The 24,337-nt window shown below is 51.6% G+C and overlaps 1 protein-coding gene across 4 annotated transcripts in view; it reads right to left on the bottom strand.

Annotated features, from left to right (window-relative positions):
* Sox13 (SRY-box transcription factor 13) overlaps positions 1–24,337 on the bottom strand; it is a 62,527-nt gene that overhangs the window by 31,990 nt on the left and 6,200 nt on the right. For 2 of the 4 annotated variants that reach the window (XM_015986743.3, XM_015986742.3), the window contains exon 1: positions 17,644–17,794. The exons of 1 other annotated variant lie outside the window; for it this stretch is intronic. The gene's annotated coding sequence lies outside the window, so the exon portion shown is untranslated. Of the gene's footprint in view, positions 1–8,826; positions 9,048–17,643; positions 17,795–24,337 lie in introns of those variants that run through there. One more of the 4 variants, XM_076547411.1, reaches the window with a different exon arrangement.

Here is a 24,337-nt window from a genome sequence, read left to right on the forward strand (position 1 = left end):
AAAGCAAGCTCTGCTTCTAGACTTGCTACAACTCTATGGCAACCAAAGGAAACAAACCAACAATGTGCAGTTTATAGATACAATGGATTCTTTGCCTTAAAAGGGAAGGAAATGACATGGTATAACATGAATGAACCATGAAACATGCTAAGAGAAAGAAAGCCCGACGTAAAGGACAACCACTGTGTGTTTTCACTCGTGAGGGGCTGGGAATACAGAGAAGAAAAAGGCTCGAGTTCCAGGCACTGAGAGGAGCCAATTTCTGGGTAGAGTGACCTGCTCAGAGGAGGGATGGTGGAGTTGGCGATTGCCCGAGTGACAGTGTGAAGGGCGAGAATGCCCTTGAACTATATTTCACAATGGTGTATCGGTAAATCCGATGTGGTGTATATTTTGACACACATTGTTTGCTTTGTTGAGATAGGGCCTCAATATGTAGCCTGGGCTGACATTAAACTCATGGTAATCCTCCTGCCTCAGCTTCTCAAGTGCTGGGTTTATAGGCGTGTGCCGCCACCCTGGCTCGCTTTGCTTGTTTGCTAGTTCTTTTCTTTTTAATCAAAAAGCAAAGCCTAGAGTTCAGTGGTAGATTACTTGCCTAGCATGTGTCAAGGCCCTGAGTTCCGTACCTAGTGCCCCCCCCCCCACACACACCCCACAAAACCAGTGAGAAACTGTTCATAAACTGCACTTCGCACACCTTTAATTCACACATACACTGAGACAGGAGTGTGACAGCCCCCTAGACGGGTGACCAGCCTGAGATGGAGCTGCTCACAAGGCCATAATTAAAGTCACTAATTGAAGAGTCTAGAAATGGCCAGCGCCAGACAGTGTGAGCCCCGCGAGGTCTTTCCCCACAGTCTCTAAGAAAGATTAAAGGCTTCCTTCCGCCTGCAACACAGACACAAGGTGTCCTCAGACCCTTCAGCTGGGAGGCAGAAAGCCTGCGGCCGAGGAAGATAGTCTTCCCTCAAAGCTGTCTTTCCCAGAAATCCCTTCTTCACAGGCCCCTCTTGGATGACCGTTTGGAGCTAGACTGACCCCTGGTTTCCAGAAGAGCTCTGCGGTATACTCAGACTTGCGGTATACTCTGGGCTGTGAAATAAGGTGACTTCCAGGTGCCCCACTGTGTACAGAGGACACAGGACAGTGAAGTGTCACAGCAGCTGCCCTGGGCTGAGGAACCACTGGGGAGGGCGGGGCCACAGCCATCCCAATCGTCAGGGAATAATCCACTTGAGGTCATGGACACTGGCTTCTGCTGGCCACCTGGGCATCTTTTTCCTTCTCAGCAAGTGACAAGCTGACCCCAAAGTCCCACTAGTCCTCAGGGCCATCTGATGTTTTATTTTCTGACTTTTTTTATTTATGTATTTTATGCACTTGCATGTATGCCCTCATGACAGAAGAGGGCATCAGATCCTGTTATAGATGGCTGTGAGCCACCATGAGGTTGCTGGGAATTGAACCCGGATCCTCTGGAAGAGCAGCCAGTGCTCTTAACTGCTGAGCCATCTCTCCAGCCCCATTTTCTGATTTTTTTTTTAATCTAGTATTTTACTGACAAAAACCACCCTCATTCTCTCTTGACTAAGAACCCATCGCAGAGTTTACAGTGTCCACAGAATAGCCTGTAGCTTGATGATGAGTGCAGGCCTCTCGGATGGCAGCCCACCCCAAGGACCCGAGGGACTTCCTATGCTGCCTGGAAAGCCACCAGCATCCTCATTCATCTGTTTGAGGAAAGAGAGGGACAGACAGTCCCGAGGCATCTCTGATCCACCCGACCACTGAGGCTCCTCCTGTGGCTTCCCTTCCCCCACAGTCTGCAGACCCGACCCAGGGGAGGGCAGGGGGTCAATGAGGGGGTCAGTGGAAGCGCCTAGCTCTGCACTTAGGAAGAATTTAACCCTCTTCCTCCCAGCTCGAGGACTCTCCGCCCTAACAGATCTGCCTGCATGGACGAGGAAAATAACCCGCAGAAGGCCTGGAAGGGTGGAGTGAGCTCAGAGTGTGCTCGAGAGCCTGCCCAGATGTGAGTCCCACCCCCACCCCCACCCCATGCAATTCTGGCCGAGCTTCCTAAGGTCTTCAAGCCTCAGCTTTCCACTCGGCAGGAGAGATCACAGGGAGGGCCTCAGCACACTTATTTTCTTCTATCCATGTACTTGATACACTGGATGATCTACACGGCCCCATTCACTCGCAGTGAGTCTGGTGCACATCACCCAGACATTTGCACAGAGAGTCAGTTCTTACTTTTCCCAGTGATTAAATTATAGGTGACAAGGCTCAGGCCTTGGATGCAAAGTCGGGGAGGGGGTGGGGGAAGAGAGTATGCTAAGGCCCCAACTTCCACCATGATGAGCAGACACAGCGGCACAGCCATCTACTGGGTGACCTCAAACTAAACAGTGTGTCCAACCTTTTTTCCCCCCCCCTGTTTAAGACAGGGTTTCTCTGTGTAGCCTTGGTCATCCTGTAACTCGCTCTGTAGACCAGGCTGGTATAGAACTCAGAGATCTGCCAGCCTCTGCCCCAAGTGCTGAGATTAAAGGTGTGCACTATACTCAGTGTGCTGAGATTAAAGGTGTGCACTATACTCAGTGTGCTGAGATTAAAGGTGTGCACTATACTCAGTATGCTGAGATTAAAGGTGTGCACTATACTCAGCTAGTGTTTAACTTTTTGACATTGAAAGTCCACACTACAGAACCACACAACCAATTATAAAAACAAACAAAAGAACTGCTTGCAACAACACCCCATGACATTTCAAGTAATTTTAGGATTTTGTGCCTGTCCCAATTCATAGCCATGCTCGGTGGCATGCATCCCTGGGCTTGGAAATCCCTGGAATCTTCATCAAGGCTTGTCTGCAAGCCGGACACATGTCACCGACTAGGAAATCAAAGCTCAGAGGAGGGAGCAGAATGCAACCTCGGGTCAGCTTGACTCCAAATCCCAAACCACAGACCAGGCCCTCTGTGAAGGGGCCGCTTCTGATGGACTCTCCAGGCCCCACTGAACCCTTGCCATCTGTGGGATCCGCATGTAGCAGGGACAGTGACCCAGCAAGACTCTTCCCTGCCACCATGGTCCAAGGAGGAAGCAGGCCCATAAGAGCCTTGCAGACTTCACTTCCTGCCAGTCTCCTGAAGCATCCAGCATCAGAGTCCAAAGGTCAGCTCAAGGCTGTTGGCTCTTCTAAATTATTAAAATGCACAGTCCAGCTTCCAGCATTTGTGGGTGGCAGTTTCCAGGCCTCTGTTGGCCCTACCTGGCTAGAACTACTGCCTTTAGTTTAAAGGAGATAGAAAAGGCAATGTCCTGTGATTGGAGCAGTCATTTTTATCACACCTACCCTGTCCGTTTATTCTTTCGGAGCCCATGCCCTAGCCCAGCTACCAGGGGGCTAGGATAGCAGTTCTGACCTTGGTTTCTTTGGGTGAAATGGCCACTGATAACAGTGACCACAGCAGCAAACACCTGGATGAGATCCCTCCAGGTCAGGCTCCGTCCTAGGCATTTCTCACATAAACCTTCTTTTTTTTTTTTTTTTTTTTTTTGTTTTGTTTTGTTTTTGTTTTGTTTTTGTTTTTCGAGACAGGGTTTCTCTGTGTAGCTTTGCGCCTTTCCTGGAACTCACTTGGTAGCCCAGGCTGGCCTCGAACTCACAGAGATCCACCTGGCTCTGCCTCCCGAGTGCTGGGATTAAAGGCGTGCACCACCACCGCCCGGCTCACATAAACCTTCTTAGGAACCCTCCCCAAGCCTGCACCGGTGGCCAGCACTTAGAAGAAGCGCCGAGGCAGCGTAACTTGGTGAAGGCGGACGGTGTATCTGCTTCCCGAACCCAAGGGAAGAAGGCTGTGGAAAGCCGAAGGAGGCATGCCAGATGCCAGTGTCTGTGCCCACCATGCCTGGGGAGGTACTCTTCCAGAGATGCGTGATCGGGGTACCAGGGTGGCATCTCGTCCCTGCCCAGGACAAGCCTCAGTGGCCAGCCGCTTCCACACTGGCCACAGATGAAGAACAATAACACACACATCACTTCACTGAATCCTTTTATCTTTTATTATTCCTTTTCCTACTGTGAGAGAAAACTCTGCCCCGAGGAAACAGCTTCCAGGCCAGCAGCCGTGCGGCTTCAAAAGTCGGCCTGCTCTTCTGAATCACTCAAAAAAGTGTGAACACTTCCTTTTCTTCTGTCTCTGTTGTAAGCAAGACTTCTCCGGCTCTTCGGCGGGCCTCATTTTTCTCTAAAGCTGCCCCTCCCGGCCATGTGGGTTCTTATCCGCCATGTCCATCATGTCCGTCATGTGGGCTAGCTGACCTCTGTGATGCCCTAACTCAAATCGCGTGGCATCCCCCCTCCCTCACCCTCCCCGCCACCCCCTTCTCTCTTCTCCTCCAAGAAGCTGCTGAGATTCACGGCTTGCCTACCCAGGGTTTGTTTGCTGTTTTTTGTTTTGTTTTGTTTTCTTTAAAATCTAATAAATTTGTCCTTAAATTTCAAGGCAGGGGTGGGCTGCCCATTCCGATATTCGCCAGAAATCACAGTTGCGAGGCAGCAGAGCCAGGACACAGATCTAGGTCTGACCGACACAGCCTCTCACTCAGGCTCTCTCTCCAGGCACACTGGGATGGCTACAGCCCCCCCCCCCCCCCCCCCCGACTCCCTCAGATCCCGCAGAGCAGTCTTTGAAGAGAGTGGAGCCTGCCTGCCTCTTCTCCCATCTCACCCAACCCTTCCTCAGTGAGGTCTTGGTAAAGTTTATGGGAATGTCCTTCCTTTCCAAATATACATCAAACCAGGCAGGGCACGGTAACTGTTGTTATCATCCTCCACCCCATAGCTCAAAACTAGTCAGGGCTACATGAGACCCTGTCTGGCAAACACCGGCCGCCAAACCACTGCCTTCTAAAAAGGACATGAAAAGATTGGCCCGGAAGGCCACCTGGCCCTTCATTAGAAGGCCAGAACGTGCAGGAGTCTTAAGCAAGGTGGCGACACCGAACAAGCCATGGGCAGCATGGGTCAGGCAGATGGCTAGAGTAACATGGCTCCCACGCTGCTAGCCCGAACCCCACGCCCTAGAGCCACCACTAGCCCTGGCAAGGCAAGGCCAGGCCAGGCCAGGCCCCTCAGTCGCCAGCCATTCAGTACAATGGGGAAGGCGGCAACAATGGCCTCAAATGCAAAGGAAAAGAAGAGGGACTGCTGGGAACTTTCACGGGACAATACGAGACACTTCAGCCTGAATGAGCCAGCCACCCATTCTGAAAGTTCTCTGAAACACCCTCTGTGTCCCCATTGTCAACCAAGTCCCAGCATTGTGGCTGGGGCCAAGGTTCGGCTGAGCCGGGTGGGCTCCGTCTAATTGCAGCCTACGTCAATGCCCGCTGCCCCTTCTGACCCTGCGGGGCTCCCTCCCGAGTCTCTGGGCCGGTCCTCATAGTACCTGATCCAATGGTGTCCCACATATGCTGATGTGGAGAGCACTGACTGGGGATGCTATGGAGCTTGGGTGCTGTGAGCTGTGTCTGGTCTTCTGGTGAGCCCCTGGCAGGAGCCTTGGGCTCTTTGAGCAATGAGCAACTGGCCTCGGAGTGAGGAGGCCACCCGCTGTCCCTGGGAACGGTAATGGGACAAACCTCACAGGTAGAAACCATGACCAGGCTCCTGTTGCCTAACGCACACAGTGTGTTCACCAGAAAGTGAACCTGACCTTCCACAACCATCATGCTTGGGATGCCGCTGAGGCGCAAGAAGCCACCACCCTAGCCGGGCGTTGGTGGCGCACGCCTTTAATCCCAGCACTCGGGAGGCAGAGGCAGGCGGATCTCTGTGAGTTCGAGGCCAGCCTGGGCTACCAAGTGAGCTCCAGGAAAGGCGCAAAGCTACACAGAGAAACCCTGTCTCGAAAAAAAAAAAAAAAAAAAAAAAAAAAAAAAAAAAAAAAAAGAAGCCACTACCCTCACCAAACCAAAGCCATGAGCAGAGCTCTGGGAATGAGGCTCCACCTCTCCTGAGCTGAGGTCTTCCCACCACGAGTTTGGTGTCATGGCTTCTAGGCATGACTTTGAAGAAAGTGTGGGGATTGCCTGTAGTCAAAGCCGAACATTTGGGAGGACGATGGAGAAATGAGGAGGAAATAAAGCCTGCTTACCTGAGAGATGGAGAGAAGTGGGGGACTTGCCTCCAGAAGTGGGGATCACGTATGTGCCCCGGGAAGCACGGAGAGCTGCTGGGGGGAAGGGGCACCCCGGATGCCAGCCGCGCTTTCTCCATCCTAGATCCCCACATGACAGTCTGCACACACACACACAGCCCAGGTGCCCACAGACCTCTATCTGCAGCCCGATCGTGCAGCCACCGACTGAAATTCCACCAGCTCAGCACATTGCAAAAAGGGGGTGTTTTGCTCATGCACCATTCTTTCCACAGGGGTGGCCATCTTGCCGGCTCCCCCTCTCCTGGAGTCCTCTTACATGATTGCCCTCCGTTTCCTTATAGGGGTCTTTGCAGAGCGCTTGAGGAAGACTACAGACCTGGTCAGCATCACAGCCCAAACTCCGCTTGACAAACAGAGAGCTCGAGTCCAAGGTCCCTCAGGAATGGTGCAGGACGGAGCTGCCCACTCTGCTTCCCTCCCTACGCCGGCCAGGCTCAAGCTAGCCTATGGTGACACTGGCGCCTCCCTAGCCCAAGACACCATCGTCAATCACCACTGTTGACCCTTCCTCCTTCCTGTCATGTCCAAGTGTCTTCCCCCAACGCTGGAGAACAGAATGTGCTTGGCTGGAGACGCGGATGCAATAAATTGCTATTAACAGACTCGGTCTGAAAAAACAAAACCAGAGGCCTCTTCCTTTCTGCTCCTCTCCAGCTCACCACTAGTCCCGGTGAAGCCAAGGAGAGAAAGGCTCCCTTAGGCCAGGCACTTCCAGAGAAACCGGTTCCCGCTGGCTCACCTCAGCCTCTGGCACTCTCCCTTCTAGCCGCTGCCCCTCACCATGAAGCCTTCCTTCCTAGGCACAAGCCAGGCCACAGGAACCCTATATGCGTGCTCCTTGCCATGTTTACCTATGCCACATTTACTGAATACCTGCTGAGTACAGCCTGAAGGTGCCCTGACCCCATTAGGGTGGGAGAGGCTGAGCATCTGCCCTCTGTAATGGGGAGGGGTAATGGAGGGGGAGGCAGACGTGACCAGAGAGCCAGAAGCGCCCATCTTGAGGAAAACAGTGAGAGATAAACCTAGGTGTTTGGACGCAGGCTGTAAATGCGAGTCCCTGTCCTGACTGTCCTCAAACTGTGTTAAATAGGGACCAGGCCCTGGGGAAGGCCCAGGGGTCCCCTACTGCTCCTTCTTCTTCTCTTGCTTGTTTGTGAAGTCCTTCTACAAAGCCACCTTCCCGCCTGGCTATGAGGACCCAGGGCAGTGTCCCAGCCCCATTTCCCAGCATTCACCCCCAAAGCAACTCCGTCTCCTTGGTCTCTGTTCACCTTGTGGACACCTAGGAAATGTGACTCGGGGGAGGAAGAGGCAAAGACTGCGTTCACAGCCACGGACACAGCCACGGTGGCAAGCGACAGAGTTAGGAAAGGAACAGTGGCCCCCGCCTGGCGCACGCCCTTTCAGATGTCTCGGATGGGCTATCTGCGGCTGTTCGGAGACCCAAAGAGCCCTGTCACCCAGACAGAACGGATGATGGATGGCCAGCCCCATGAGTGAGCAGCTTTAGGTATGGGCTCTGCCTGGTCCTGTCCGGGGCTGCGCTGTGCCTTTCCCACTGGGGTGGAGCCCCTAAAGCCCAGAAAGTTCTCTATACACCCAGGCCTTCTCACCACCAGCCTTTCAACATAAAGCCCCAAGAGACCAGGGGACAGGCCCGAGACACACAAGCCAGCAGCAACAGGCGCTAGACCGGGGCGCCCACAGTCCCCTACCCCACCCCCAACACATACAACTAACTACATGGGAGGTGCCAGGGGGCTCCTCCCCAGTGAGAAAGGCCTCCTCATTCAGCCCTGCAGAAGGAGCAGAGCCCTCAACAAAGCCAGGGGTCCTGGACCTCCCAGCCTCACCCATGCATGCACTCAGGCCATGGACAGCCTGCCTGGCCCATCAGCTCTCCAAAGCAGAAAAAAAGACACAGACATTGCCCTCACCCACCCAGCCCTGTACACCTGGCCACACTCCCTCTCTGTCCTAACGCAAACCCTGTGTAGATAAGGGAGGTGCAAGAGTATTAAATAAATAAATAAATAAATAAATAAATAAATAAATAAATAAATAAAATAAACCTAGGTAAACAGCTCAAAGCCAAAATTCAAAACCCGAAAGTCTAAAACGTCCTGACTCTCCCCGCAAGGATATTTCACAAAGCCGTGCTGCCTCTCTGTAAACTGAACACTAACCCGGAGTGAGCCGGGGGATAAAGGATGCCGGGAGGACAGAAACTGGTACCTGACCTGGCGGGGACGAGCCTGGGGTACACCCTAACTCCTCAATTGCCTTCAGGATTGCCCAGGCCACCCTTCAGCAGTCAGCCTCCCAACACCGCACTTTGGTACACCACGAACTCACACATCCGTGCTCTGGCTCCCAGGACGGCCTTGTCAGAAGGGCCTTGCCTACATATTCCCGAGCAGCAAACGCCTACACTTCACTCAAAACCCCTTTTAAATGCCTCCCCCCCTTTTATAAGCCCTTCCCTAGCATTCCTAGAAGAGAGTCAATTATCCACAAGAGGCAACCTATGGACAGACCTTGGGCAGCCCAGCTCTCTGGTACTTAACTAGATCGTAATTACCTGTTTCCTGTTTCCTTCCCAGGCTACTGCAGAGACTCTCAAGTCCAGCAACAACAGCAGGCGTCTCCTGCCATATGCCAGGCTGTTTCACACCTCTCCACGGGTGAACCATCGGAGCATGAGGCGGATACTACTGTTATCACCCCCATTTTACAGATGAGGAAATAAGACTTAGTCTGGCTGCAGAGGCTTCCTGACTGCTGGCACTGTCTCCCCAGTCCCTAGAACAGAGCCAGCAGTAAAGGTCAATAAAGGTCTCTCGGGAATGATAAAGGAGGAGGGGAGGGGGTGTTGTCACACTTTAGTGCCCCCAGCCCCAAGCCCCTCCACCCCAGGACCCCATGGATTTCTGGGGATCCCCCCTCCTGACACTCACTACATCCAATCCTCCACCAAGCTCCAGGCACCTTCTAGGTCCTCTTGGACTCACTGCCCCAGTGTGGGGGAAACTCAGGCCCATAGAGACCTCTGGGCTATGGGATTATGCAGGCACATCCCCTTCCTCCTTGGGCATATCTGCAGGATCTGTCTTAAGTGAGCATAAACACAGCCTGAGAGACAGCAGCACCTCAGCTGACCTGGTCACTGGACTCTGGGCAGGCCCCAGCAAGGGAGGGGGCTGCCCCTTGAGGCGGGAGGATGGGACAGACAAGAGGCCCTTTGTGCGGGAGACACCTGTTCTCCACTCCTGCCTTCCTAGCTCCCTCCCCCAGCCTGTGAGCAGCCTTGTTTATCCTGAGGTGCTGGCACTGGTGGCTTGTCCCCTGCATGGGGCTCCAGAGCCCCTGCCAGCACCTGCCTGGTCCTGGCAGCCCAGAGGCTCCGGTCAGACACAATCTCCCGAGTTGACACTGTTGTTGGGTCTGGGAAAGGTAGCAAAAGGTGGGCAGGCGGCATAAGCATTTCATGCCAGCTGCCTGGGAGAGACGAGACTGGGCATCCAGTCTCCTGGTGGGACACTGTGCCCAAGCCCTGCTAGAAAGGAAGGCAGCTCCCTCCAGCCCCTATGCATGCCACACACAGGAAAGCCACACACACACACACACACACACACACACACACACACACACACACACACACCGCCACAGCCTCCTCCGCCTCCTTTAACATCCTCTTTGGATTAATGAGGCCCTAGCTGGCTCCCAAGTTAATGCCTTATGGTGTGACCTGTGAAGCTGCCACAACCCCATGGACCTAGACTGGTTATATCTGACCAGGCCGTCATCTCGAGGCCACAGCACAGTGGACCTCTCCCCATGGAGAACACGGATGGGTGAGTTCTGAAGGGTGAAGGTAAGAAGGCTCGGATGCCGAGACCTACATGTTGAATGAAGCCATACGGGCGGGCAAGACGCTTCTCACTTCCCGTTCTTCTTTCACTGTGTCGGGGCCTCGTCCAAGCACTCTGAGCCCAATTAACCTTGACTCAGGCATCAGGAGTGCGATTCCCATGTCCACTTAGCCAGAAGTCCACAGATCCTTTCTAAACAGCCAAATGCACCACACTTGAACACAAGCCCTTCCTTCAACTCTGGTCCCCCCACAATTTCACATATGCACATAGTAAAAATCTTTCTCCATTGTGGGTGTCGCGCGCTGAGGAACACTGATCTGAGACCGGGCAAATAGAACAGAAAAGAAAGGACAGATGGAAGCGTGGTTCCGCAGGTAAAGGTGCTTCCTGTCAACCCTGATGACCTGAGTTCAATCCCTGGAACCATCTTGGCGGAAAGAACTGACTCCTGAAAGTTGTCCTCTGACCCCACATAGGCACGAAACACACACACACACACACACACACACACACACACACACACACACACACACAGAGAGAGACAGAGACAGAGACAGAGACAGAGACAGAGACAGAGAGAAAGGGAACGTATAATATGGAAGCCATAGTGATGTCCTAACTCTCCCCAGAGTGTGTTCACTGAGCCATCCTGCCTCTCGGTACATTGAACACTAACCCTTCTCTCTCCACTCAAAAGTGGGGGAAGGGGGGGTGTCCCTGAGCCAAGGAATGGCAGGAGCTGCAGGCCCTTCCCTCTGCTTTCAACACTTCCTAGTCCCGCCCCACCCAACACCTCACCTGCTCCCAGGGCCCCATTGTACCTGCACACAGGCTTCCTGACAATCTTTTATCCTTCCTTCCTCCTTCCCCCCTCCCGCCCCCCCCCCAAGACACAGGCTGAGCTCCCTGGCCTCCCTGAGTTGATTGAATAAGCTTCAGCAGAGGTGGGGGGGGGATGGTTCTGGTCACAGAAAAACCTGCCCTGAGAGCCAGAACCCTCTGTGGGCTAGCCTCATGGCACCAAGGCCAGAGTTGGGGGACTGGGGAGTTCCTGACCACCTCAGCCGGCGCTGTTGAGTGTTCCAGGGGCCTCTGGGCTGTTACAAGTCGGCCTGGTCCAGCCTCACAGGTCCTTTGTCTTGTGAAGATCGCTCCCCCTGGCAGGAAGGCCCTTTCAGCACCCATCTCTTCTAGGTCTCCCATGGAAACACCCATCCCTTTCTCTGTCTCTCTGGCAAATCTAGATATATCTTAAATCCCTTTTTCATTCTGGTAATAAAAGTAACCGCACTGCTGATACCACTTTCGGAGACTAGAAGTGACTGAGGATGTGGCTCGGTGCTAGCCTGCTTGCCTAGCACGGTCGAGCAAGGTCCTGGGGTCCTCTGCCAGCCCAGAAAAAGTCTACGAAAAATCATTAATTAATGAGCCACAATTTTAAGAAAGCAGTCAGCGAAGGCCGTTGGCCTCAGGAGGGCCAGCCAGACCCCAGGGCTGGGGCTGGGGCTGCCCGCTCCCCCTGTGGTACCCCCCGGCAGACAGGGGCACCGGGAGCCCCCTCCTCACATCGGCTGCTCCGTCCACTTAGCACATCTAGACCCCAAAGCACCTGTCTCAGCCCCAGCTCCGCGCAAGCGCCGACCCCTCGTCCTCCCGAGGGGCGGGGCGGCCCACAGGAACCGGTTCTCCGCCCGGCCGGTTCCGCAGGCAGGAGGCGGGGTGCTTGGAGGACAGGCCGGCCGCCTTGGGGCTGGTCCCCCGGGAGCCAAGCGTGGCGGGGATTCCGGACCCGAACACCAGGGGCTGGGCGCCCGCGGAGCGCCCTGGGCTGCCCCTTCCCCTTGGAAAGAAAACCTTCCTTACCTAGGACCCCTGTACTTTGTGTGGACAACGAAGGGGGAGATACAAAGGCTCCTCCTCCAGCCCTGCCCCATCCCCATAGACGGTTTACGAGGCTTCCTGCTATGACCAGTGCGAGAGGGGGTGGGATGTGGGCTCCTAGCTGGGAAACGGAATTCCAGATTTGACAACTTCCAAGAGACCAGAAGGGCCCAGCTAAAGAATGGTACTTTGGAAAAAGGCAGCAGTTGGGGATATTGTCCCCACGTCTTCCTTGTCTTGTACTCCCACAAGCCCCTGCCTCCTTCAGTATCTGGGGCTCCTCTTCTTACTGATCTGGTCCCGGGACACCGGTGGTACCAGGATACCAACCAAGGCCCCCTTTCAGCACTTTAACTCTCCCATGGAAACGCCCATCCCTTTCTCTGTCTCATTGACAAATCTAGCTACACCTTAAACCCTTTTTTCATTCTGGTAATAAAAGTAACTGCACTGCTGATACCACTTTTAGAGACTAGAAATGACTGAGTGTGTGCACAGACATGTGGCCAGCTCTTGGATGGAAGCAGAGAAACCAGCTACTACCTCCCCTCACAGCCTGTGAGACTGATCACCATCTAGCTACTTCTCGGGGACTTGGGGTCCCTCTTGACAGTATTAAAGCCTGATCATCCTAGGCGCCTCCAGGCCAACCCAAAGATGTCAAGCCATAAAAGAGGAGAGGTCTTCTTAAAGCCACAAAAGCCTGCTGCCAACCTGGGGTCACCAGGCCCAGAATTCTCCTGGAGGCGCAGCAGCACGGGTCTCTTGTCTCCTTGGTATAGATGAGGCACGCTTAGGAGGATGCATCTGCCTTTTAAGAAAGCACAGTGACACATATCCCCTTTGGGGACAGCGGCCAAGGGTGGAGGTGGCCTTGCCCAAGTGGCAAGTGACAATCTTCTACCCAAGTGTTCCCAAAGACTAAGGAAGGGACACTCAACCAGAGGGTCACAAGACAAGGACCAGTATTCAGAGATTGCCTTCTGTCTCTGCATCGTGGAGACTATGGGTGCTGGTTACCCACCTGGGGACAGGCATTTTGACGGCCACCCTGATTGACATTTTCATGTTCCAGGAAGAGGACTAGCAAAGGGTGGGAATGGCCGCAAGTTCAGGCAAGAGCAGGCCCTCCTAAGCAAACAGGAAAATAACTCCCATTCAAGGAGGCAGCCCTCCCTGCGGAGGCCCTTTTCAAAGACCAAGCTTCACCCATCCATGTACTGAACACAGGGGTGCAGGACAGGGGCTGTGGAACCCTCTCCTAGCATGGCATCGGCTTCTTAAAAACTTACCCACGGTAGCCCAAGAAAGGCCACCCCAAACCTCTGCAAGAAACCTTAGTGCATATGAGCCAGCATCAGCCCCTCAAAGGCAGGAACCTGGGTCCCCAGGAGGGGCAGGTGCAGCTCAGGCCAACAGCTACCCGGCAGCCTCACAGCCCAGATACAGGACTGGAGATGGCACATCCGCTCTGCTTTTAGGTCCTTCTCACGGTTCTCAATTCTGTGAATTTCCCAGCAAAAAGTCGAGGGCGGGCCTCTCCCCGTCTGGAAGGAGGGCTGCAGGTGGACCTGAGATCTTCACCCTGGCACTCCTGGAGCACACATCTATGATGGAGTTAGTACTATGCAGGTGAGGTCTCTGGATAGTCCCTTACTGGCCCATCCCAGTTCAGGTCACCTCCCTCAGGTTTCTCCTGAACCCCTGTCTGCTCTGCCTGTCCCTCTCTACATACGGACCTTTTGTTGTTGTTGTTGTTGTTCAAACTGGGGCCATCTCTTTCTTTGACTTCTACACACACACACACACACACACACACACACACACACACACACACTGATTTTAAAAAATTTTAAACGAAAGCCCCTATGTATACACATCTAATTATCTTTACCAAGTTGTATTATTATGCAGTGTGTGTACACATATATCAATTTTTTTCCCATTTTTTCCAGGTTCTAAGCTGTTCTGCTAAATGTACTTTTGGGTGTGGGGCATAGCTGATATGTGTGCACATACACTAAATTTACAAAGGACAAAATAAACTGCAGCAAAAAACACAATCTTTCCTCCCCTCAGTCATCATTTCCTGACCCGGGGCAATGAGGATCAGAGTTTCTCGACTATCAAATCATCTTTAAAAGTCATAAATCGGTCATTTCATTTTATTCCCCAATGGCTTCCTGTGGTGCTGACAATAAAATGCAGCCTCCCCCACACCCCCCAGTCACTCCTCCGGGTGCCACAAGCCGGGCTCTGAGCCTCCTGACCCCCCAGGCTCTCTTCTCCAACCACAAAGCTGCACACTTGGTTCTGACATGGGCGTAGGAGGGCATCTGCAGGTACCTCAGCCTGGAATGCCCCTCTTCCCAGCTGTGTGCAGCTGGCTCCTTCTGTCTTCACGCCTATACTGAGTTCTCCCCAGGATAGTCTTCACTGGCCTCCCAATGCTCCCCCCCCCCGCCGCCGCCGCCGCTGCCACCGCCCTGCGCACCATTCCCCCGCCCCTGGTATTTCTTCTCATGATCTGGTACTGTCTTTATCACACCCCCATTAGAAAGCAGCCTCCCTACAGACAGGCAACGCACCTGTCTGTCCACCTAGTGTCATACCGCCTAGCACAGGCCTGGCAGGCAACTGGCACATTCCTTCCACAAGTTTCTGTTAAGGAAGGAGGCAGATGTCTTCTGCACCGTGTTTCAATTGCAAGAGGGCTACTGGCAGGATCTTTCCAACACCACGTTTTCTCACACTGGCCACCCTCCCCCACATGCCTGGTGAGGGTGAGAGGAGGAATGGGGTGCCCCTGGCTCTCCCTCTCTGTGCTATGCGGCAATAAAGACAAGAACTGGTGTCTACTCTACATTCCCAGAAACCCCTCCAACTGCCACTGGTAAGTTGGAGGTGACCCCATGGCTCCTTATTTATCTAAGTCCCAGATGCAGTATGCCCTGGCAGCCAGGCTAGCTAGAATAGGTTCTCATGCGAGCCCCAGCAACAGGAAATGGATACTACCTAGGGAATAGAACTCTCCTGGGCAGGCAGCCTGCCTGTCCCACCTGACTTCCCCTGAGCCCAAGACACCTGGGTTCCTCTCGGTGGAAATCTATCCAGTCCCAGCGACACAAATGCACACCCAATCCCGAGCCTGCAGCACAGACCAGGGTGTTCAGGGATACCCTCTGGAAGACCTTTCCTTCCTAGGGCTTTTTCCAGGGAGAACGCTCCACGGTGCCAAGAGGAGTTTTTTTTTAAGAGAGGAAAAGGGGGAATGACTGGCCTCGCACAGGGAGGGAAAGACGGAAGAAAAATTATGCAAGAAGTTTGATCTGAGGGATCAGAATCAATTAGAGGTGGGAAGAAGTGTGAGGTCTCTTCCCCCCCACCCCACCCCAGAAGGGAAAATTACTAAAATTGATTAAATGGACACACTCCCAAAGAGTTCTTCTGGGTTCAGTACAAGGTCATTTAAGTTGTAATGGCCGAGGTTGGAGATGCCGCACCATGACAGTATGAAGCAGGCCCTGGGCTCCATAACTGTTATTACAATAATGACAACAGCAAGCCAGGTGTGTGGGCACACACGTTTAACCCCAGCACTCAGGAGGCATAGGCAGGCGGATCTGAGTTCGAGGCCAGCCTGGTCTACAAAAGAAGTACCAGGGTCTCTCTTCTCTCCTCTCTTCTTCTCCACGCAAGTGTCTCTCCCACAGGCCTGTGCACTCTCTGTCCCTTTATCTCTAATAAACTCTTATAAGCGGAAAAAAAAAAAAAAAAAAAAAAAGAAGTACCAGGGCAGCTAGGGCTACACAGAGACCCTGTACCAAAAAACAAGTAATAATAATAATAATAATAATAATAATAATAAATAATAATTGACAACAGCTAACTTCCCGAATGCACACGCTGAATATGGTACCCAGGAATTCCTGCACGGTAGGCTAGTGCTCTACCACTAAGCTACACCTGATCCCAACAGCTAACAATTGCCTAGCACTTACTATGTGCCAGGCACAGCATCCTGAGATTACACTAAGACTTTTCATCCTCAAGACCACCCCACACGCGGTGGATATTGTCAGAATTTAACCTCATTTTACAGATAAGTAACCTGAACAAGGGGGATGGGTTAAACTGCCCATAGTGATCGGCATCACCAGCGACTGCACTGGTGTACAACTCCAGCTTCCTGGTTCTAACTACTGGGTTATCTGGCTCTCCGTGGTACAGGTTAAAGCCTTGCAAACAGTATCCTCCCATCAACACATGCCAGTTTCAAAAATAGGTGCACAAATCCTTTTTATTGGAGCACAGATGATGTTTGGAAATCGCCAAACTCAAGCTGCCCCTCTTGGTGAGGAACAAGAGCCAATCGTCCTGAATCCCAGCACCCGGAGAGGAACTTCCTAAGGCATGAAGTGGTTGGAAACAGGGTCTCTGGAAACCCAGCTCGGAGCAGCAGCAGCATCTCCGACTGCTGTAGGTCAGACCCCTCCGCCAGCGCCAGCGCGGGGGCGCCGGGCCGGAAATTCCCACAGAGCTAAAGCAAACTTCCCAGGAAAACTCCTCGGCTTCCTCCAAGCCCTGGTCACGGAGATCGCTGCCAAGAGCGCCAGCTGCTGGGGACCCTCCCAGGCGGGAGCCGCCGCTCGAGTGCCCGGGGTCCTCCCGGAAAGGTCCAGGGCTGAAGTTCAAAACTCACGTCCAGCCCAGGCCAGACTCCCTGCCCCGCCAGGGACTCTGGGGCAACTCCCACTCTCGCGTCCTTCTCCTCCAGCTCCAAGTAATGGGGCACCTCCTGCCAGGACATCTAGGCTGGCTGCGGGGAGATCTCTCGGGCGACTCTAGAGCTCCTGGGGAATCTGAGCAGCCGCAGCCGGCGCGTGTGCACACACACGCATGCACACACAAACACACTCGCGTGAGTATGTGTTTACGTACCGAACGTGGGGTGGGAAAACAATGGCGAACCGCTGGGACTAAGCGACCACCCCCTTCCTCATCCCACCAGCCCTGTGCTCAATTTATTTCTGCCGTGAAAAGGGGTGTGTGTGTGTGAAAGGCGCTCCTCCGACACCCCATCATGGGAGATAGGGGTGGCAAGGGGCAGGCTGGCGTGGAGAGAGGACAAGAGCAGCAACGGCAGAGAAACGGGAGGCGGCGCCCGGCTGATAACGCCGGGAATGAACGGGAGCCGTGGGAAGGGTGCGCGCTGGACCCTAGCGGCCCCTGCACCCAGGCACCGGAGTTCCGCGTCGCGGGCACCCGAGCCCCACGCTGGGCGCGCACCGGACATCTAAGCTCGGACTGGGAATGCTAAAACTGAGCGGGTTGGTCAGGCTGGGGAGAAAGACCTGGAGCCGGCGGGTCGCAGAGGGGCGGGCGGGTTGAGGACTCCCTAAGCCCAGCCCGCGCAGCGCGCGCACGCCACCCCCCAAAGGCTTGCAGCCACTGCTCTCCAAAAGGACTCGGGTCAGCGCGGCGCCACCGGCCGGCGTTGTGAGGGGTCCGGTAGGATCGGCTCCGCCTGGCAAAACTTTGCCCAAGATGGAAAGTCGCGCCGAAAGAGAGCCAGTGTGTCCCCAGGAACGCGGGGGCGCGCGTGTCAAACTTCGCGAGGCTGGGGAGAGGGGTGCACTTACTAATCGGTCAGGCGCTGGCCCGGGGTCGCAGCTCCGCGCTCCCGCTCCTGCTCCGTACGTCCCGGCGATGAGCAGCCTGGCCTTCCCGCTCACATGCCCCGGCAACGCGGCGAACAGCGAGCCGGGGCGGCGCGGCGGGGCGGAGGCACGCCCCCCGCCGTGGGCTGGAGGCGCTCAGGACCCCCGCGGCCCGCCGGGCTCCTCTGGCCACCGTCGCGGGCTCGGAGCTGAGGCCGGGCCGGGCGGCGCCCTCGGCCGAGCCAGGCCGCTCGGCACTCTGCCCTCTGCCCCCGGCTGGCCGCCGCCGTGCTGCCTTCCGCGGTCCCGGACGCCCGGCTGCTGCGCGGGCCAGGCCGGCGGGGAGTGCGCTCTGCCCCTCCGCGCGGTTCCGAGCCCGCTCGGTCCAGAGCCAGGGCCTCCGAAGCTGAGCGCGCCGCCGCCCCGGCCTTCGACCCGCGCCGGCCGCTCCGGAGCTCGGGTTCCAGGAGCAGCAGCGCTCGTACACTTCAGTTCCCAGCCGGGACTGGAGCAGGGCGCTCGCCACTCGCTTCTGCGAAAGCCACTCGACAGCGGCGGAGGAGAAAGAGGGCGGGAGGGCGCGAGCGGGCGGGCGGGGGAGGAGGGAGGGTGGGGAGATGGAGAAGGAGGGAGGGACTGAGTTTCCTCCTCCTCCTCCTTCTCCTCCTCCCAGCAGCTGGTCCAGCCAGGCCTCAACAGCTGGAGACCTGTGCTGAGAAGGGGACTGCAGAGGTTCTCCAGAGCCGAGGCTGGTGGAAATGTAGTGGTAAAGAAAATAGGAGAAAGAAGATGAATTCGGCCCACTCCCTCGACCCAGGTTTGAGAGTTGCTACAGAGAATCCTCACTCCTTTGAACAAGCCCTAAGAAGTTATTTGTCCTGCTCACAGTCTCCTCTAAAACAGAGAGCCTGGATTGAACTTTATTTTTCTTCTTACTATGTAAATCAGGCAGGACTCACAGAAACCCTCTTGCCTCTGCCTCCAGAGTGCTGGGATTAAAGGTGTGCTCTACCTGGCCCAGTTTTAGATTGAATTTTAAAAAAAAAAAAAAAAAAAACTGTACTTGAGAACGGTCCTTGAAGCTGGGTGTGGTTCATACCTATAATACCAACACGGAGGAAAGTGAGGCAGGAGGGTCTTACTTTGAAATCAGCCTGAGGGGGAGGACAGACCTGCTTTAACCTGATCTGTTCTCTGAGAAACAGCTTCCAAATGTCTCTGACCACTCCCTAGTCCTTCATTTTCAGAGTCTCTGCAACAAGTCCTTCATTTTTCTCCTGCCCTATTTAGGAGGAAGGCACGCATGAAGACTGGATCCTCCTCATTCAGCCCATTTATTGACTGTCCACAACAGACCTGACCCAAGCAGGTGCCAGGGACTGCCGCGACCAAGGACAGAGTGACAGTTCTTCCTGGATTCCCATGCTGTGAAGGAAGGACACTAAGCCATAGAGACTGGAATCGGAGTCTCTTTAGAGAGGCCACCATCTGAAGTGGGTCTTGGGGACCTGTAGGAATAGGGCAGATTGAAGGAATGTCAGTTGTGGAACTGTATAACTGTCCTGAGGGATGGCCAGCTAGGAAGCTTACAAAGCCTTCTAGGGACTACATTTCATCATTCCCCATTTCTCTGCCTGGATGGGAACTCCTTTTATTGTCTTTTGCCTTTGGATCTCAGTCTGGTATCAACTCAGGAATTCTTTCTTGGGAGTCAAATCAGGGCCAGGAGCTCCATGCATGGGCACTGAGAAACCCCCAGTTCCTTTGCCTGTGTACCCCACTGGATGGTAAACTCTGCAGGACAGGGATATGCCCCTTGTTCGTGGTTAGATCCTTAGATCCCTTGTGTCTAGATGGGATTTGGCAAAGATGGGACTTAATCCATTCTTGTTTATCAGTCGGTGATTAGAGGGAATGAGGTTCCAAGCAAGGCTCTGATGAGGTCAGTCTAGCCAGAAGTATGGAGATAGGCCAGTGACCAGCGTTAAAAGGTAGTGCTAGGGTTATGGGAAAGCAGATGGGAAATGTCAACATTAACTATTGAGGGTCTGATTTTAGGGTGATCAAATATCCTGCAACATGTCTCCCTTTTTGTCTAAATAAAAAAGAAAAGTTTTTTTAACTCTTACACAGTAACACTATATACAATAAGAACAATTATCAGGTATTGTCTAAATAAAAGAGAAAGGTTTTAACTTTAACACAGTAAAACTATATACAATAAGAACAATTATCAGGTATTGTCTATAATAAACAAGAAAGGTTTTAATTCTAACACAGTAAAACTATATACCTTAAGAATAATTATCCAGGGGCTGGAGAAATGGCTCAGAGATTAAGAGCACTGGCTGCTCTTCCTGAGGACCTGAGTTCAATTCCTAGCAACCACATGGTGGCTTATAGCCATCTATAATGAGACCTGATGCCATTTTCTGACATGTAAGCAGAATATTGTATACATAATAAACAAATCTTTAAAGAAAGAATAATTATCATTGAATAATTACATTCACAATGTCCAGTCCATTTGTATTTGGCAAATTTGGAGAAACTACCCTGTTGTTGGTTGTTTTTAACTCTTTCTCTTTTGACTCTTTGTAGGGCCTGCCACCCAGCTCCCAAATAAATGCACATAGGGGTTTATTCTTACTTATGAATGCCCGGTCTCAGCTTGGCTTGTTTCTTGCCAGCTTTTCTTAAATTACCCTGTCTATCTTTTGCCTCTGGGCTTTTACCTTTCTCTATTTCTGTACACCTTTTCTTTCCTTCTTACTTTGTGTCTGGCTGTGTAGCTGAGTGGCTGGCCCCTGAAGTCCTCCTCTCCTTGTTCTTTTGCTCTTTCTTCTTCTCCTCCCAGATTTCTCCTTCTATTCATTCTTTCTGCCTGCCAACCCCCGACCACCACCCTATCCTTTCTCCTGCCTCACTATTGGCCATTCAGCTCTTTCTTAGACCATCAGGTGTTTTAGACAGTCAAAGTAACACAGCGTCACAGAGTTTTAAAAAATGCAACATAAAAGAATACAACACATCTTTGCATCATTAAGCAAATGTTCCACATCATAAACAAATCTTAAAATAATATTCTATAACACTACTCTATTATCTATCCTATCTTGGTAAATCCAAAGTTTTATACCTAAACCACTTTCTATCATAACTTGTATTGCCAATCTAAAAATATCTTTTTAGACCTTAAAACATTTTCTTAGATAAACAACTTAAGCTTTTATGTCTCTCAACATTATAAGCTTTACATCTCTTTTTTAAGTTTCTTTCCTGAATTTAGTAACAACAACAACAACAACAAAATGGTATAACTATCTAGTCTTCAACTGCCATCAGAGACCCGAGAAGGATAAAATATTACCTGAGTAAACAGGAAGTACAGGACAAGCAACTTCTAAAACTATAAAGGTAACAGAGACAGGTGGCTGCCCCAAGTTTCCTCTGTAACTTTGGGGCATTCATCTTCAGCCTACAGGCCTAGAATATCTGTCAGACTTTTCTGTGGAGCAAGAATTTTGAAGGACTGACCTACTTTATCTTGCAAAGTTCAGCAGTCAGCTTCCTACAGCAAGATTTCTCAAATAAGGTCAGATTACAAATATTCCACAATAACTTCCTTTGTGTCCTGCTTGTCCAATCTGGATAGCATGTTGTCCACAGTGGAGGCAAAGGCAGTTTTTGCCCAGTGGCTAACTTTGCCACAGTGAAAGCAAACTCCAAATGCAGGATCTTTGATGTCCATCATCTTCTCTCAAGTAGATTGGTGCTGCCAGGAGCAGACATGTCTCCCTCTCACGAAAAGCCTTATGTTATTAAAGCATCTGAAATGCCATATTCTGTAGCTTTCTGAAGTGTTCAAAGACCACCTATCTATCTAATATATGTGTTTAATCCTCAAAACATACCTAACATGACTACAAGTTTGATTGTTATAGATGACCAACTACTAATCTGCATTTGTTTGTTTGTTTGTTTATTTTTTATCCTTGTGTGATTGGACTCCAGACAACCTGGGAATTGAACCCAGTTCCTCTGGAACACCAGTCAGTGCTCTTAACTGCTGAGACAACTCTGTCCTCTCCTAACCTTGCATTTCTTAATTATCCTAAACAGTTTATAATAACAGCTTTCAAGAACTAGAACTTTACATTTTACATGAGCTACATGGTACTATGCCTTAAACAAGAGTAGAAACATATATACAGTATGTTATAATAAAAATAACCTTAAATTTGTATTAATATACAAAAATCCATACCAATGAAAAATATTTGAGACAAATAGTTGCTTTTTAGTCTAAAAGTAGATTCAATAATCTACCCTTTCATCCTATCTTCCTATATTTCCTCTTTTTTCTTTTCATAAAGAGATCCCTATATCTAACTTCCTTTGTTAGCTTTCTCCCTGACCATGACCAATAACAACTTGCAACTAACCCCCTAAACAATGACAAACATCTATAACCACTGAACAACCAAAAACCACCCATACAACTCTTGGGAATGTGGGTGTCATGTTCTTAAAATTACTTCTGCCTATCTGGGGGTGATGGACAATTTAGGGGACCCTGAGAAAATTGAGATAATGGTAAGTCCTGGGAGAGCTAGCCATTGTCCAGTCTCAGTGTGATAGGAAAGTACAAAGCTTATCTTAAGTCCTGGTTGGAGAGTCTGTGAGGCTGGACCATCTCAGCTAGCAGCTTTGAAGTTATCCTGAGCACTTTATAATTCAAAACAGATCTTTGGGTGGTGTTTGTCAGCTTAATGACATTACCATAGTCCAGGTGGATTTGCCATTACAGGGCCCCATCATCCTTTTGGGGACCTCAAGGGTCACTCTTAGTCATGGTTCACTGCAAAAAACTTAAACATTTTTTTTTTTTTTTTGGTTTTTTGAGACAGGGTTTCTCTGCGTAGCTTTGCGCCTTTCCTGGAGCTCACTTGGTAGCCCAGGCTGGCCTCGAACTCACAGAGATCCGCCTGGCTCTGCCTCCCAAGTGCTGGGATTAAAGGCATGCGCCACCACCGCCCGGCTAAACATTTTAAATTTCATATATGGCCAGGCAGTGGTGGCACACGCATTTAATCTCAGCACGTGGGAGGTAGAGCCAGGAGGATTTCTGTGAGTTTGAGGCCAGCCTGGTCTACAGAGTGAGTTCCAGAACAGGCACCAAAACTACACAGAGAAACCCTGTCTCGAAAAAACAAAAAACAAACAAACAAACAAACAAACAAAAATGTCAAATACGGCAGATCTCCTAAAGGTTAGTGGACCACAATATATTAAGTACACCCAGGATATACACACACTGTTGTTTTTATCTAAGTTGTTCTATTTACCAATAAAGTCCCGGGAGTCAGATTTTGGGATGAAAACCTGCTAGATCAGAGAAGCCGAGAAACAACCAGCTGACCTTCCTTTGTGGCTGGAGACCCAGCAAGAGACTGTCTCTCCACCTGTCCCAAACCAAAAAGGCCTTTGAATCTCTAAGTCCCTCCCTACTCCTTCCTGTGCATCTCTCTATCCATCTTATTGGGTCCTCCATACTCTCTATGGCTAATTCCTGTCAACAAATCACTGGCTCTAGCCTCTGACCCAAAGTTAATTTCATTAACACAGTCTAGGAGTTTCACAGTATGATCAAATATCCCACAACAGTGACTGGATGGGACCATTTCAGAAGCCAGAAAAGAGTTATCCAAGTTCTACCTGCTTTTCCTCCTCCCAGACATCATGCCTGTGCATCCATACTTAGTAGTTTCCTTCTGGTCTCTGATTAGCTTCAGTGGGGTACTTCTCTGTGGGCCCTCCCTGTCCCTGCCCTTACCTATAGCAGATGGAGACAGATAGAGTCTTAAGGTTTCTATTGCCGTGAAGAGACTCCATGAACATGACAGCTCTTATAAGGAAAAATTTGAGTGAGTGGGGTTTGCTTACAGTTTCAGAGGTTCAGTCCATTATCATCATGGCGGGGAGTCAGCATGCAGATAGACATAATGCTGGAGGAGTAGCTGAGAGTCCTACATCTTGCAGGCAACTAGATGTCAACAGAGACACTGTGTAGTATCCCGAGCATAGGAAACCTCAAAGCCTGTTCCCACAGTGACACACCTACTCCAACAAGGCCACACCTACTCCAACAAAGCCACACCTCCCAATAGTGCCACTCCCTTTGAGATTATGGGGGCCAGTTACATTCAAACCACCACAGATAGGAAGGAGAACATTTTAAGGGAGCATGGAGTTACTCCCCTTTAACTCCAGTCCCAGAAGGCAGAGGCAGGTGGATCTCTGTGAGTTGGAAGCACCTTAGTCTACACAGCAAGTTCCAAGCCAACTGAGCTTACATAGTGAGACACCGTGTCAATAATAATAATAATAATAATTTAAAACAAAATCTCTAGCATCTCTAAAAACAATGGAATAGAACTGAGAGGTAGAGGTTCCTGTCTCCAGCACTCACTGCCTGACCATTCATTTGAAACAGCCGTGCCCCATCACTGCCACCCAATGAAGCCGTGGACTGTGGACTCTTTCCCCATACACTGTCTAATGACACCTTACTTGGATTCTGTGGCACTGGTGTCATCATCACTATTCTAGAGGTGAAAAAAAGAAGTGAAGTGTTGTTCAAATCTTAGATGGTCTTTTAATAAAAAACTCAGAG

The sequence above is a fragment of the Peromyscus maniculatus genome, chromosome 11 (assembly GCF_049852395.1).
Source record: "Peromyscus maniculatus bairdii isolate BWxNUB_F1_BW_parent chromosome 11, HU_Pman_BW_mat_3.1, whole genome shotgun sequence".
NCBI classification, from domain to species: domain Eukaryota; kingdom Metazoa; phylum Chordata; class Mammalia; order Rodentia; family Cricetidae; genus Peromyscus; species Peromyscus maniculatus.